The 17106-nt window shown below is 49.0% G+C and overlaps 1 non-coding gene across 1 annotated transcript; it reads left to right on the forward strand.

Annotated features, from left to right (window-relative positions):
• The first annotated feature begins 15850 nt into the window (after window positions 1-15850).
• Window positions 15851-15923, forward strand: Trnaa-cgc (transfer RNA alanine (anticodon CGC)). The gene has a single exon. It is a non-coding gene; the product is annotated as a tRNA-Ala (tRNA).
• Window positions 15924-17106: the final 1183 nt, after the last annotated feature.

The raw sequence follows: 17106 nt of genomic DNA on the forward strand, positions 1-17106 counted from the left end.
TCGTGTCCGTGCGCATCAGAGTCGCAAAGAATGGGGAATAGCGCAGCTTGGTCGTGCATGTGGCGTAGCTCAGTTGGTAGAGCGTTCGCTTCGCATGTGAAAGGTGCAGGGTTCAAGCCGTGGCGCCTCCTTTTTTTGTGGTCAGTGCATGGTAAGTGTTGGTCGCGGCGAACCTAAATGCACGCAAGATGTTGCAAAGCCAGCGTCACAGACTGATATGATGTATACTGACGTAAGGAGAGCAAGATGTAAGTGTGGGGACCGGCTGTTATCGAAGTGTCATCGAGTGCAGATCTGTCTTAGGTATCACGGCTTAACCTCATTGAAGTCTAGAGGGTGGACAACACGTTCGTCTTACTCAGAGCGGTGTCCGAATTCTATTTTCAACGTTATACGTGCCACTTTCATTGTGGCCAACTACGATTCGATACAGAATGCACGAAACATGAAATACACACTAACGGATACATAGAGAGTAGTGTTTGTCTGCTGAATAATGGGGGGTGCAAGGGTCTGTGTCGTCTATATGGCTGTATGTAGCACCATTAGTCTTCGGGGGGGCGGGCGTAGTTCAGATGGTAGAGCGCTCGCTTAGTATGTGAGAGGTATTGGGATCAATACCCAGTGCCTCCAGAAATTTTAACACACCTACATGCGCACCTTGCCATGCAAGTGGAATAATTCACAGCCAGCAGATGTGTCTAGGAAGATACAAGCGAATGATTAGCATCCACAATTGGCAAGCGTGCAGTTATTAGTGCGCGGGAAGCACCCTCCTCCCACGCCTACACTTAATTTAGAAACTGTACAAGTGTTCCCGTAAGATTCTCAAGCCCATGTCGGAAAGATCTGCCTTGGGCCGAGTTCACGTAAATCCCACTGCACATTCCTATTCTTTGCGTGCAGTCGGCTGCTACTGGTGTTGCTAGTTGTGACTGCTGATAACAGATGCCGTAGCAATCAAATCATGGAGTGAGTTGTATGTTTTTCGATAGTCTGTCTCTGACAAGCAAACACAGGTGACATAGGTGCGAACACAGGAAGCTGGCAGACCCTCGCTGCCTGCAGACACCGAGCAGCCACACTAGGAGGGCGGCCTAAGCCGTAGGCGAAATGTGCTCATTCGCTTTGGCGCGACGTCGAACTATAAATAATGCTGTCACTAGCGTGAGCGTTGCGTGAGCGTCGTGGAAAGTCGGAAAAGTTGGCTGCGTGGGTGAGTGCCAAGTTTGGGGAGCGTTTTGTAGTATGCGCAGTGCAATGGAGATTAGGAAACTTGTTGTGGCCCAGTGTTTTGCAGTTGGACGACAAGATTGGTACACAGTAGTAAAGTGCGAGGCACTGAGTTGGCATGAATAATGGAGTGCACAATGGGGCTCGAGATATGTTTGTTACCTCAGGTGCTGTATGATTGTCGACAAGGTGTGAAAACGGAGCAATTTGTGACGGCTCTTTCAATTTAAGACGTTAAAAACAGACAGAATTTGCATTTGTAATACCAGAGCATCAAAACTACTTGGAACTTTTGTGTATATGAACGTGTCCGCGCCTTTGTACTCTGCTCCCTTCACCGCTACAAACCAACCAACCATCGTGTCCGTGCGCATCAGAGTCGCAAATAATGGGAAATAGCGCAGCTTGGTCGTGCATGTGGCGTAGCTCAGTTGGTAGAGCGTTCGCTTCGCATGTGAAAGGTGCAGGGTTCAAGCCGCGGCGCCTCCTTTTTTTGTGGTCAGTGCATGGTAACTGTTGGTCGCGGCGAACCTAAAGGCACGCAAGATGTTGCAAAGCCAGCGTCACAGACTGATATGATGTATACTGACATAAGGAGAGCAAGATGTAAGTGTGGGGACCGGCTGTTATCGAGGTGTCATCGAGTGCAGATCTGTCTTAGGTATCACGGCTTAACCTCATTGAAGTCTAGAGGGTGGACAACACGTTCGTCTTACTCAGAGCGGTGTCCGAACACTATTTTCAACGTTATACGTGCCACTTTCATTGTGGCCAACTACGATTCGATACAGAATGCACGAAACCTGAAAGACACCCTAACAGATACACAGGGAGTAGTGTTTGTCTGCTTAATAATGGGAGTGCAAGGGTCTGTGTCGTCTATATGGCTGTATGTAGCACCAATAGTCTTTGGGGAGGCGGGCGTAGCTCAGATGGTAGAGCGCTCGCTTAGTATGCGAGAGGTACTGGGATCAATACCCAGTGCCTCCAGAATTTTTAACACACCTACATGCGCACCTTGTCATGCAAGTGGAATAATTCTTAGCCTGCAGATGTGTCTAGGAAGATACAAGCGAATGATTAGCATCCACAATTGGCAAGCGTGCTGTTATTAGTGCGCGTGAAGCACCCTCCTCCCACGCCTACACTTTATTTAGAAACAGTACAAGTGTTCCCGTAAGATTCTCAAGCCTATGTCGGAAAGATCTGCCTTGCGCCGAGTTCACGTAAATCCCACTGCACATTCCTATTCTTTGCGTGCAGTCGGCTGCTACTGGTGTTGCTAGTTGTGACTGCTGATAACAGATGCCGTAGCAATCAAATCATGGAGTGAGTTGTATGTTTTTCGATAGTCTGTCTCTGACAAGCAAACACAGGTGACATAGGTGCGAACACAGGAAGCTGGCAGACCCTCGCTGCCTGCAGACACCGAGCAGCCACACTAGGAGGGCGGCCTAAGCCGTAGGAGAAATGTGCTCATTCGCTTTGGCGCGACGTCGAACTATAAATAATGCTGTCACTAGCGTGAGCGTTGCGTGAGCGTCGTGGAAAGTCGGAAAAGTTGGCTGCGTGGGTGAGTGCCAAGTTTGGGGAGCGTTTTGTAGTATGCGCAGTGCAATGGAGACGCGGAAACTTGTTGTGGCCCAGCGTTTTGCAGTTGGACGACAAGATTGGTACACAGTAGTAAAGTGCGAGGCACTGAGTTGGCATGAATAATGGAGTGCACAATGGGGCTCGAGATGTGTTTGTTACCTCAGGTGCTGTATGATTGTCGACAAGGAGTGAAAACGGAGCAATTTGTGACGGCTCTTTCAATTTAAGACGTTAAAAACAGACGGAATTTGCATTTGTAATACCAGAGCATCAAAACTACTTGGAACTTTTGTGTATATGAACGTGTCCGCGCCTTTGTACTCTGCTCCCTTCACCGCTACAAACCAACCAACCATCGTGTCCGTGCGCATCAGAGTCGCAAAGAATGGGGAATAGCGCAGCTTGGTCGTGCATGTGGCGTAGCTCAGTTTGTAGAGCGATCGCTTCGCATATGAAGGGTGCAGGGTTCCAGCCGTGGCGCCTGCTTTTCTTTGTGGTCAGTGCATGGTAAGTGTTGGTCGCGGCGAACCTAAAGGCACGCAAGATGTAGCAAAGCCAGCGTCACAGACTGATATGATGTATACTGACGTAAGGAGATCAAGATATAAGTGTGGGGACCGGCTGTTATCGAGTGTCATCGAGTGCAGATCTGTCTTAGGTATCACGGCTTAACCTCATTGAAGTCTAGAGGGTGGACAACACGTTCGTCTTACTCAGAGCGGTGTCCGAACTCTATTTTCGACGTTATACGTGCCACTTTCATTGTGGCCAACTACGATTCGATACAGAATGCACGAAACCTGAAAGACACCCTAACGGATACATAGAGAGTAGTGTTTATCTGCTGAATAATGGGAGTGCAAGGGTCTGTGTCGTCTATATGGTTGTATGTAGCACCATTAATCTTCGGGTGGGTGGGCGTAGCTCAGATGGTAGAGCGCTCGCTTAGTATGCGAGTGGTACTGGGATCAACACCCAGTGCCTCCAGAATTTTTCACACACCTACATGCGCACCTTACCATGCAAGTGGAATAATTCACAGCCAGCACATGTGTCTAGGAAGATACAAGCGATTGATTAGCATCCACAATTGGCAACCGTGCTGTTATTAGTGCACCCTCCTCCCACGCCTACACTTAATTTAGAAACAGTACAAGTGTTCCCGTAAGATTCTCAAGCCTATGTCGGAAAGATGTGCCTTGCGCCGAGTTCACGTAAATCCGACTGCACATTCCTATTCTTTGCGTGCAGTCGGCTGCTACTGGTGTTCCTAGTTGTGACTGCTGATAACAGATGCCGTAGCAATCAATTCATGGAGTGAGTTGTATGTTTTTCGATAGTCTGTCTCTGACAAGGAAACACAGGTGACATAGGTGCGAACACAGGAAGCTTGCAGACCCTCGCTGCCTGCAGACACCGAGCAGCCACACTAGGAGAGCGGCCTAAGCCGTAGGCGAAATGTGCTCATTCGCTTTGGCGCGACGTCGAACACTAAATAATGCTGTCACTAGCGTGAGCAGTGGAAAGTCGGAAAAGTCGGCTGCATGGGTGAGTGCCAAGTTTGGGGAGCGTTTTGTAGTATGCGCAGTGCAATGGAGACGCGGAAACTTGTTGTGGCCCAGTGTTTTGCAGTTGGACGACAAGATTGGTACACAGTAGTAAAGAGCGAGGCTCTGAGTTGGCATGAATAATGGAGTGCACAATGGGGCTCGAGATGTGTTTGTTACCTCAGGTGCTGTATGATTGTCGACAAGGAGTGAAAACGGAGCAATTTGTGACGGCTCTTTCAATTTAAGACGTTAAAAACAGACAGAATTTGCATTTGTAATACCAGAGCATCGAAACTACTTGGAAGTTTTGTGTATATGAACGTGTCCGCGCCTTTATACTCTACTCCCTTCACCGCTACAAACCAACCAAACATCGTGTCCGTCCGCATCAGAGTCGCAAAGAATGGGGAATAGCGCAGCTTGGTCGTGCATGTGGCGTAGCTCAGTTTGTAGAGCGTTCGCTTCGCATGTGAAAGGTGCAGGGTTAAAGCCGTGGCGCCTCCTTTTTTTGTGGTCAGTGCATGGTAAGTGTTGGTCGCGGCGAACCTAAATGCACGCAAGATGTTGCAAAGCCAGCGTCACAGACTGATATGATGTATACTGACGTAAGGAGAGCAAAATGTAAGTGTGGGGACCGGCTGTTATCGAAGTGTCATCGAGTGCAGATCTGTCTTAGGTATCACGGCTTAACCTCATTGAAGTCTAGAGGGTGGACAACACGTTCGTCTTACTCAGAGCGGTGTCCGAATTCTATTTTCAACGTTATACGTGCCACTTTCATTGTGGCCAACTACGATTCGATACAGAATGCACGAAACCTGAAATACACCCTAACGGATACATAGAGAGTAGTGTTTGTCTGCTGAAGAATGGGGGGTGCAAGGGTCTGTGTCGTCTATATGGCTGTATGTAGCACCATTAGTCTTCGGGGGGGCGGGCGTAGCTCAGATGGTAGAGCGCTCGCTTAGTATGTGAGAGGTATTGGGATCAATACCCAGTGCCTCCAGAATTTTCAACACACCTACATGCGCACCTTGCCATGCAAGTGGAATAATTCACAGCCAGAAGATGTGTCTAGGAAGATACAAGCGAATGATTAGCATCCACAATTGGCAAGCGTGCAGTTATTAGTGCGCGGGAAGCACCCTCCTCAGACGCCTACACTTAATTTAGAAACTGTACAAGTGTTCCCGTAAGATTCTCAAGCCCATGTCGGAAAGATCTGCCTTGCGCCGAGTTCACGTAAATCCCACTGCACATTCCTATTCTTTGCGTGCAGTCGGCTGCTACTGGTGTTGCTAGTTGTGACTGCTGATAACAGATGCCGTAGCAATCAAATCATGGAGTGAGTTGTATGTTTTTCGATAGTCTGTCTCTGACAAGCAAACACAGGTGACATAGGTGCGAACACAGGAAGCTGGCAGACCCTCGCTGCCTGCAGACACCGAGCAGCCACACTAGGAGGGCGGCCTAAGCCGTAGGCGAAATGTGCTCATTCGCTTTGGCGCGACGTCGAACTATAAATAATGCTGTCACTAGCGTGAGCGTTGCGTGAGCGTCGTGGAAAGTCGGAAAAGTTGGCTGCGTGGGTGAGTGCCAAGTTTGGGGAGCGTTTTGTAGTATGCGCAGTGCAATGGAGATGCGGAAACTTGTTGTGGCCCAGTGTTTTGCAGTTGGACGACAAGATTGGTACACAGTAGTAAAGTGCGAGGCACTGAGTTGGCATGAATAATGGAGTGCACAATGGGGCTCGAGATGTGTTTGTTACCTCAGGTGCTGTATGATTGTCGATTAGGAGTGAAAACGGAGCAATTTGTGACGGCTCTTTCAATTTAAGACGTTAAAAACAGACGGAATTTGCATTTGTAATACCAGAGCATCAAAACTACTTGGAACTTTTGTGTATATGAACGTGTCCGCGCCTTTGTACTCTGCTCCCTTCACCTCTACAAACCAACCAACCATCGTGTCCGTGCGTATCAGAGTCGCAAAGAATGGGTAATATCGCTGTTTGTTCGTGCATGTGGCGTAGCTCAGTTGGTAGAGCGTTCGCTTCGCATGTGAAAGGTGCAGGGTTCAAGCCGCGGCGCCTCGATTTTTTGTGGTCAGTGCATGGTAAGTGTTGGTCGCTGCGAACCTAAAGGCACGCAAGATGTTGCAAAGCCAGCGTCACAGATTTGATGTGATGTATACCGACGTAAGGAGAGCAAGATGTAAGTGTGGGGACCGGCTGTTATCGAGGTATCATCGAGTGCAGATCTGTCTTAGGTATCACGGCTTAACCTCATTGAAGTCTAGAGGGTGGACAACACGTTCGTCTTACTCAGAGCGGTGTCCGAACTCTATTTTCAACGTTATACGTGCCACTTTCATTGTGGCCAACTACGATTCGATACAGAATGCACGAAACCTGAAAGACACCCTAACAGATACATAGAGAGTAGTGTTTGTCTGCTGAATAATGGGAGTGCAAGGGTCTGTGTCGTCTATATGGCTGTATGTAGCACCATTAGTCTTCGGGGAGGGCCGGGCGTAGCTCAGGTGGTAGAGCGCTCGCTTAGTATGCGAGAGGTACTGGCATCAATACCCAGGGCCTCCAGAATTTTTAACACACCTACATGCGCACCTTGCCATGCAAGTGGAATAATTCTCAGCCAGCAGATGTGTCTAGGAAGATACAAGCGAATGATTAGCATGCACAATTGGCAAGCGTGCTGTTATTAGTGCGCGGGGGGAGCAGCCTCCTCCCACGCCTACACTTAATTTAGAAACAGTACAAGTGTTCCCGTAAGATTCTCAAGCCTATGTCGGAAAGATCTGCCTTGCGCCTAGTTCACGTAAATCCCACTGCACATTCCTATTCTTTGCGTGCAGTCGGCTGCTACTGGGGTTGCTAGTTGTGACTGCTGATAACAGATGCCGTAGCAATCAATTCATGGAGTGAGTTGTATGTTTTGCGATAGTCTGTCTCTGACAAGGAAGCACAGGTGACATAGGTGCGAACACAGGAAGCTAGGAGACGCTCGCTGCCTGCAGACACCGAGCAGCCACACTAGGAGGGCGGCCTAAGCCGTAGGCGAAATGTGCTCATTCGCTTTGGCGCGACGTCGAACTATAAATAATGCTGTCACTAGCGTGAGCGTTGCGTGAGCGTCGTGGATAGTCGGAAAAGTCGGCTGCGTGGGTGAGTGCCAAGTTTGGGGAGCGTTTTTTAGTATGCGCAGTGCAATGGAGACGCGGAAAATTGTTGTGGCCCAGTGTTTTGCAGTTGGACGACAAGATTGGTACACAGTAGTAAAGAGCGAGGCACTGAGTTGGCATGAATAATGGAGTGCACAATGGGGCTCGAGATGTGTTTGTTACCTCAGGTGCTATATGATTGTCGACAAGGAGTGAAAACGGAGCAATTTGTGACGGCTCTTTCAATTTAAGACGTTAAAAACAGACGGAATTTGCATTTGTAATACCAGAGCATCGAAACTACTTGGAACTTTTGTGTATATGAACGTGTCCGCGCCTTTGTACTCTGCTCCCTTCACCGCTACAAACCAACCAACCATCGTGTCCGTGCGCAGCAGAGTCGCAAAGAATGGGGAATAGCGCCGTTTGGTTGTGCCTGGGGCGTAGCTCAGTTGGTAGAGCGTTTGCTTCGCATGTGAAAGGTGCAGGGTTCAAGCCGCGGCACCTCCATTTTTTGTTGTCAGTGCATGGTAAGTGTTGGTCGCGGCGAACCTAAAGGCACGCAAGATGTTGCAAAGCCATCGTCACAGACTGATATGACGTATACTGACGTAAGGAGAGCAAGATGTAAGTGTGGGGACCGGCTGTTATCGAGGTGTCATCGAGTACAGATCTGTCTTAGGTATCACGGCTTAACCTCATTGAAGTCTAGAGGGTGGACAACACGTTCGTCTTACTCAGAGCGGTGTCCGAACTCTATTTTCAACGTTATACGTGCCACTTTCATTGTGGCCAACTACGATTCGATACAGAATGCACGAAACCTGAAAGACACCCTAACGGATACATAGAGAGTAGTGTTTGTCTGCTGAATAATGGGAGTGCAAGGGTCTGTGTCGTCTATATGGCTGTATGTAGCACCATTAGTCTTTGGGGGGCGGGCGTAGCTCAGATGGTAGAGCGCTCGCTTAGTATGCGAGAGGTACTGGGATAAATACCCAATGCCTCCAGAATTTTTAACACACCTACATGCGCACCTTGCCATGCAAGTGGAATAATTCTCAGCCTGCAGATGTGTCTAGGAAGATACAAGCGAATGATTAGCATTTACAATAGGCAAGAGTGCTGTTATTAGTGCGCGGCAAGCACCCTCCTCCCACGCCTACACTTAATTTAGAAACAGTACAAGTGTTCCCGTAAGATTCTCAAGCCTATGTCGGAAAGATCTGCCTTGCGCCGAGTTCACGTAAATCCCCCTGCACATTCCTATTCTTTGCGGGCAGTCGGCTGCTACTGGTGTTGCTAGTTGTGACTGCTGATAACAGATGCCGTTGCAATCAATTCATGGAGTGAGTTGTATGTTTTGCGATAGTCTGTCTCTGACAAGCAAGCACAGGTGACGTAGGTGCGAACACAGGAAGCTAGCAGACCCTCGCTGCCTGCAGACACCGAGCAGCCACACTAGGAGAGCGGCCTAAGCCGTAGGCGAAATGTGCTCATTCGCTTTGGCGCGACGTCGAACTATAAATAATGCTGTCACTAGCGTGAGCGTCGTGGAAAGTCGGAAAAGTCGGCTGCGTGGGTGAGTGCCAAGTTTGGGGAGCGTTTTGTAGTATGCGCAGTGCAATGGAGACGCGGAAACTTGTTGTGGCCCAGTGTGTTGCAGTTGGACGACAGGATTGGTACACAGTAGTAAAGAGCGAGGCACTGAGTTGGCATGAATAATGGAGTGCACAATGGGGCTCGAGATGTGTTTGTTACCTCAGGTGCTGTATGATTGTCGACAAGGAGTGAAAACGGAGCAATTTGTGACGGCTCTTTCAATTTAAGACGTTAAAAACAGACGGAATTTGCATTTGTAATACCAGAGCATCGAAACTACTTGGAACTTTTGTGTATATGAACGTGTCCGCGCCTTTGTACTCTGCTCCCTTCACCGCTACAAACCAACCAACCATCGTGTCCGTGCGCAGCAGAGTCGCAAAGAATGGGGAATAGCGCAGCTTGGTCGTGCATGTGGCGTAGCTCAGTTGGTAGAGCGTTCGCTTCGCATGTGAAAGGTGCAGGGTTCAAGCTGTGGCGCCTCCTTTTTTTGTGGTCAGTGCATGGTAAGTGTTGGTCGCGGCGAACCTAAAGGCACGCAAGATGTTGCAAAGCCAGCGTCACAGACTGATATGATGTATACTGACGTAAGGAGAGCAAGATGTAAGTGTGGGGACCGGCTGTTATCGAAGTGTCATCGAGTGCAGATCTGTCTTAGGTATCACGGCTTAACCTCATTGAAGTCTAGAGGGTGGACAACACGTTCGTCTTACTCAGAGCGGTGTCCGAACTCTATTTTCAACGTTATACGTGCCACTTTCATTGTGGCCAACTACGATTCGATACAGAATGCACGAAACCTGAAAGAAACCCTAACGGATACATAGAGAGTAGTGTTTGTCTGCTGAATAATGGGGGGTGCAAGGGTCTGTGTCGTCTATATGGCTGTATGTAGCACCATTAGTCTTCGGGGGGGGCGGGCGTAGCTCAGATGGTAGAGCGCTCGCTTAGTATGCGAGAGGTATTGGGATCAATACCCAGTGCCTCCAGAATTTTTAACACACCTACATGCGCACCTTGTCATGCAAGTGGAATAATTCTTAGCCTGCAGATGTGTCTAGGAAGATACAAGCGAATGATTAGCATCCACAATTGGCAAACGTGCTGTTATTAGTGCGCGGGAAGCACCCTCCTCCCACGCCTACACTTTATTTAGAAACAGTACAAGTGTTCCCGTAAGATTCTCAAGCCTATGTCGGAAAGATCTGCCTTGCGCCGAGTTCACGTAAATCCCACTGCACATTCCTATTCTTTGCGTGCAGTCGGCTGCTACTGGTGTTGCTAGTTGTGACTGCTGATAACAGATGCCGTAGCAATCAATTCATGGAGTGAGTTGTATGTTTTGCGATAGTCTGTCTCTGACAAGCAAGCACAGGTGACATAGGTGCGAACACAGGAAGCTTGCAGACCCTCGCTGCCTGCAGACACCGAGCAGCCACACTAGGAGGGCGGCCTAAGCCGTAGGCGAAATGTGCTCGTTCGCTTTGGCGCGACGTCGAACTATAAATAATGCTGTCACTAGCGTGAGCGTCGTGGAAAGTCGGAAAAGTCGGCTGCGTGGGTGAGTGCCAAGTTTGGGGAGCGTTTTGTAGTATGCGCAGTGCAATGGAGACGCGGAAACTTGTTGTGGCCCAGTGTTTTGCAGTTGGACGACAAGATTGGTACACAGTAGTAAAGAGCGAGGCACTGAGTTGGCATGAATAATGGAGTGCACAATGGGGCTCGAGATGTGTTTGTTACCTCAGGTGCTATATGATTGTCGACAAGGAGTGAAAACGGAGCAATTTGTGACGGCTCTTTCAATTTAAGACGTTAAAAACAGACGGAATTTGCATTTGTAATACCAGAGCATCGAAACTACTTGGAACTTTTGTGTATATGAACGTGTCCGCGCCTTTGTACTCTGCTCCCTTCACCGCTACAAACCAACCAACCATCGTGTCCGTGCGCAGCAGAGTCACAAAGAATGGGGAATAGCGCCGTTTGGTCGTGCCTGGGGCGTAGCTCAGTTGGTAGAGCGTTAGCTTCGCATGTGAAAGGTGCAGGGTTCAAGCCGCGGCACCTCCATTTTTTGTTGTCAGTGCATGGTAAGTGTTGGTCGCGGCGAACCTAAAGGCACGCAAGATGTTGCAAAGCCATCGTCACAGACTGATATGACGTATACTGACGTAAGGAGAGCAAGATGTAAGTGTGGGGACCGGCTGTTATCGAGGTGTCATCGAGTACAGATCTGTCTTAGGTATCACGGCTTAACCTCATTGAAGTCTAGAGGGTGGACAACACGTTCGTCTTACTCAGAGCGGTGTCCGAACTCTATTTTCAACGTTATACGTGCCACTTTCATTGTGGCCAACTACGATTCGATACAGAATGCACGAAACCTGAAAGACACCCTAACGGATACATAGAGAGTAGTGTTTGTCTGCTGAATAATGGGAGTGCAAGGGTCTGTGTCGTCTATATGGCTGTATGTAGCACCATTAGTCTTTGGGGGGCGGGCGTAGCTCAGATGGTAGAGCGCTCGCTTAGTATGCGAGAGGTACTGGGATAAATACCCAGTGCCTCCAGAATTTTTAACACACCTACATGCGCAACTTGCCACGCAAGTGGAATAATTCTCAGCCTGCAGATGTGTCTAGGAAGATACAAGCGAATGATTAGCATCCACAATAGGCAAGAGTGCTGTTATTAGTGCGCGGCAAGCACCCTCCTCCCACGCCTACACTTAATTTAGAAACAGTACAAGTGTTCCCGTAAGATTCTCAAGCCTATGTCGGAAAGATCTGCCTTGCGCCGAGTTCACGTAAATCCCCCTGCACATTCCTATTCTTTGCGGGCAGTCGGCTGCTACTGGTGTTGCTAGTTGTGACTGCTGATAACAGATGCCGTTGCAATCAATTCATGGAGTGAGTTGTATGTTTTGCGATAGTCTGTCTCTGACAAGCAAGCACAGGTGACGTAGGTGCGAACACAGGAAGCTAGCAGACCCTCGCTGCCTGCAGACACCGAGCAGCCGCACTAGGAGAGCGGCCTAAGCCGTAGGCGAAATGTGCTCATTCGCTTTGGCGCGACGTCGAACTATAAATAATGCTGTCACTAGCGTGAGCGTCGTGGAAAGTCGGAAAAGTCGGCTGCGTGGGTGAGTGCCAAGTTTGGGGAGCGTTTTGTAGTATGCGCAGTGCAATGGAGACGCGGAAACTTGTTGTGGCCCAGTGTGTTGCAGTTGGACGACAGGATTGGTACACAGTAGTAAAGAGCGAGGCACTGAGTTGGCATGAATAATGGAGTGCACAATGGGGCTCGAGATGTGTTTGTTACCTCAGGTGCTGTATGATTGTCGACAAGGAGTGAAAACGGAGCAATTTGTGACGGCTCTTTCAATTTAAGACGTTAAAAACAAACGGAATTTGCATTTGTAATACCAGAGCATCGAAACTACTTGGAACTTTTGTGTATATGAACGTGTCCGCGCCTTTGTACTCTGCTCCCTTCACCGCTACAAACCAACCAACCATCGTGTCCGTGCGCAGCAGAGTCGCAAAGAATGGGGAATAGCGCAGCTTGGTCGTGCATGTGGCGTAGCTCAGTTGGTAGAGCGTTCGCTTCGCATGTGAAAGGTGCAGGGTTCAAGCTGTGGCGCCTCCTTTTTTTGTGGTCAGTGCATGGTAAGTGTTGGTCGCGGCGAACCTAAAGGCACGCAAGATGTTGCAAAGCCAGCGTCACAGACTGATATGATGTATACTGACGTAAGGAGAGCAAGATGTAAGTGTGGGGACCGGCTGTTATCGAAGTGTCATCGAGTGCAGATCTGTCTTAGGTATCACGGCTTAACCTCATTGAAGTCTAGAGGGTGGACAACACGTTCGTCTTACTCAGAGCGGTGTCCGAACTCTATTTTCAACGTTATACGTGCCACTTTCATTGTGGCCAACTACGATTCGATACAGAATGCACGAAACCTGAAAGAAACCCTAACGGATACATAGAGAGTAGTGTTTGTCTGCTGAATAATGGGGGGTGCAAGGGTCTGTGTCGTCTATATGGCTGTATGTAGCACCATTAGTCTTCGGGGGGGCGGGCGTAGCTCAGATGGTAGAGCGCTCGCTTAGTATGCGAGAGGTATTGGGATCAATACCCAGTGATTCCAGAATTTTTAACACACCTACATGCGCACCTTGTCATGCAAGTGGAATAATTCTTAGCCTGCAGATGTGTCTAGGAAGATACAAGCGAATGATTAGCATCCACAATTGGCAAACGTGCTGTTATTAGTGCGCGGGAAGCACCCTCCTCCCACGCCTACACTTTATTTAGAAACAGTACAAGTGTTCCCGTAAGATTCTCAAGCCTATGTCGGAAAGATCTGCCTTGCGCCGAGTTCACGTAAATCCCACTGCACATTCCTATTCTTTGCGTGCAGTCGGCTGCTACTGGTGTTGCTAGTTGTGACTGCTGATAACAGATGCCGTAGCAATCAATTCATGGAGTGAGTTGTATGTTTTGCGATAGTCTGTCTCTGACAAGCAAGCACAGGTGACATAGGTGCGAACACAGGAAGCTTGCAGACCCTCGCTGCCTGCAGACACCGAGCAGCCACACTAGGAGGGCGGCCTAAGCCGTAGGCGAAATGTGCTCACTAGCGTGAGCGTCGTGGAAAGTCGGAAAAGTCGGCTGCGTGGGTGAGTGCCAAGTTTGGGGAGCGTTTCGTAGTATGCGCAGTGCAATGGAGACGCGGAAACTTGTTGTGGCCCAGTGTTTTGCAGTTGGACGACAAGATTGGTACACAGTAGTAAAGATCGAGGCAGTGAGTTGGCATGAATAATGGAGTGCACAATGGGGCTCGAGATGTGTTTGTTACCTCAGGTGCTGTATGATTGTCGATTAGGAGTGAAAACGGAGCAATTTGTGACGGCTCTTTCAATTTAAGACGTTAAAAACAGACGGAATTTGCATTTGTAATACCAGAGCATCGAAACTACTTGGAACTTTTGTGTATATGAACGTGTCCGCGCCTTTGTACTCTGCTCCCTTCACCTCTACAAACCAACCAACCATCGTGTCCGTGCGTATCAGAGTCGCAAAGAATGGGTAATATCGCTGTTTGGTCGTGCATGTGGCGTAGCTCAGTTGGTAGAGCGTTCGCTTCGCATGTGAAAGGTGCAGGGTTCAAGCCGCGGCACCTCCATTTTTTGTTGTCAGTGCATGGTAAGTGTTGGTCGCGGCGAACCTAAAGGCACGCAAGATGTTGCAAAGCCATCGTCACAGACTGATATGACGTATACTGACGTAAGGAGAGCAAGATGTATGTGTGGGGACCGGCTGTTATCGAGGTGTCATCGAGTACAGATCTGTCTTAGGTATCACGGCTTAACCTCATTGAAGTCTAGAGGGTGGACAACACGTTCGTCTTACTCAGAGCGGTGTCCGAACTCTATTTTCAACGTTATACGTGCCACTTTCATTGTGGCCAACTACAATTCGATACAGAATGCACGAAACCTGAAAGAAACCCTAACGGATACATAGAGAGTAGTGTTTGTCTGCTGAATAATGGGGGGTGCAAGGGTCTGTGTCGTCTATATGGCTGTATGCAGCACCATTACTCTTCGGGGGGGCGGGCGTAGCTCAGATGGTAGAGCGCTCGCTTAGTATGTGAGAGGTATTGGGATCAATACCCAGTGCCTCCAGAATTTTTAACACACCTACATGCGCACCTTGTCATGCAAGTGGAATAATTCTTAGCCTGCAGATGTGTCTAGGAAGATACAAGCGAATGATTAGCATCCACAATTGGCAAGCGTGCTGTTATTAGTGCGCGGGAAGCACCCTCCTCCCACGCCTACACTTAATTTAGAAACAGTACAGGTGTTCCCGTAAGATTCTCATGCCTATGTCGGAAAGATCTGCCTTGCGCCGAGTTCACGTAAATCCCACTGCACATTCCTATTCTTTGCGTGCAGTCGGCTGCTACTGGTGTTGCTAGTTGTGACTGCTGATAACAGATGCCGTAGCAATCAATTCATGGAGTGAGTTGTATGTTTTGCGATAGTCTGTCTCTGACAAGCAAGCACAGGTGACACAGGTGCGAACACAGGAAGCTAGCAGACCCTCGCTGCCTGCAGGCACCGAGCAGCCACACTAGGAGGGCGGCCTAAGCCGTAGGCGAAATGTGCTCATTCGCTTTGGCGCGACGTCGAACTATAAATAATGCTGTCACTAGCGTGAGCGTCGTGGAAAGTCGGAAAAGTCGGCTGCGTGGGTGAGTGCCAAGTTTGGGGAGCGTTTCGTAGTATGCGCAGTGCAATGGAGACGCGGAAACTTGTTGTGGCCCAGTGTTTTGCAGTTGGACGACAAGATTGGTACACAGTAGTAAAGAGCGAGGCACTGAGTTGGCATAAATAATGGAGTGCACAATGGGGCTCGAGATGTGTTTGTTACCTCAGATGCTGTATGATTGTCGACAAGGAGTGAAAACGGAGCAATTTGTGACGGCTCTTTCAATTTAAGACGTTAAAAACAGACGGAATTTGCATTTGTAATACCAGAGCATCGAAACTACTTGGAACTTTTGTGTATATGAACGTGTCCGCGCCTTTGTACTCTGCTCCCTTCACCGCTACAAACCAACCAACCATCGTGTCCGTGCGCATCAGAGTCGCAAAGAATGGGGAATAGCGCAGTTTGGTCGTGCCTGGGGCGTAGCTCAGTTGGTAGAGCGTTCGCTTCGCATGTGAAAGGTGCAGGGTTCAAGCCGCGGCGCCTCAATTTTTTGTGGTCAGTGCATTGTAAGTGTTGGTCGCGGCGAACCTAAAGGCACGCAAGATGTTGCAAAGCCAGCGTCACAGACTGATATGATGTATACTGACGTAAGGAGAGCAAGATGTAAGTGTGGGGACCGGCTGTTATCGAGGTGTCATCGAGTGCAGATCTGTCTTAGGTATCACGGCTTAATCTCATTGAAGTCTAGAGGGTGGACAACACGTTCGTCTTACTCAGAGCGGTGTCCGAACTCTATTTTCAACGTTATACGTGCCACTTTCATTGTGGCCAACTACGATTCGATACAGAATGCACGAAACCTGAAAGACACCCTAACAGATACATAGAGAGTAGTGTTTGTCTGCTGAATAAAGGGAGTGCAAGGGTCTGTGTCGTCTATATGGCTGTATGTAGCACCATTAGTCTTCGGGGGGGCGGGCGTAGCTCAGGTGGTAGAGCGCTCGCTTAGTATGCGAGAGGTACTGGCGTCAATACCCAGTGCCTCCAGAATTTTTAACACACCTACATGCGCACCTTGCCATGCAAGTGGAATAATTCTCAGCCTGCAGATGTGTCTAGGAAGATACAAGCGAATAATTAGCATCCACAATTGGCAAGCGTGCTGTTATTAGTGCGCGGGAAGCAGCCTCCTCCCACGCCTACACTTAATTTAGAAACAGTACAAGTGTTCCCGTAAGATTCTCAAGCCTATGTCGGAAAGATCTGCCTTGCGCCTAGTTCAAGTAAATCCCACTGCACATTCCTATTCTTTGCGTGCAGTCGGCTGCTACCGGTGTTGCTAGTTGTGACTGCTGATAACAGATGCCGTAGCAATCAATTCATGGAGTGAGTTGTATGTTTTGCGATAGTCTGTCTCTGACAAGCAAGCACAGGTGACATAGGTGCGAACACAGGAAGCTTGCAGACCCTCGCTGCCAGCAGACACCGAGCAACCACACTAGGAGGGCGGCCTAAGCCGTAGGGGAAATGTGCTCATTCGCTTTGGCGCGACGTCGAACTATAAATAATGCTGTCACTAGCGTGAGCGTCGTGGAAAGTCGGAAAAGTCGGCTGCGTGGGTGAGTGCCAAGTTTGGGGAGCGTTTCGTAGTATGCGCAGTGCAATGAAGACGCGGAAACTTGTTGTGGCCCAGTGTTTTGCAGTTGGACGACAAGATTGGTACACAGTA

This window comes from Schistocerca gregaria, chromosome 10 (assembly GCF_023897955.1).
Source record: "Schistocerca gregaria isolate iqSchGreg1 chromosome 10, iqSchGreg1.2, whole genome shotgun sequence".
Classification (NCBI taxonomy): Eukaryota; Metazoa; Arthropoda; class Insecta; order Orthoptera; family Acrididae; genus Schistocerca; species Schistocerca gregaria.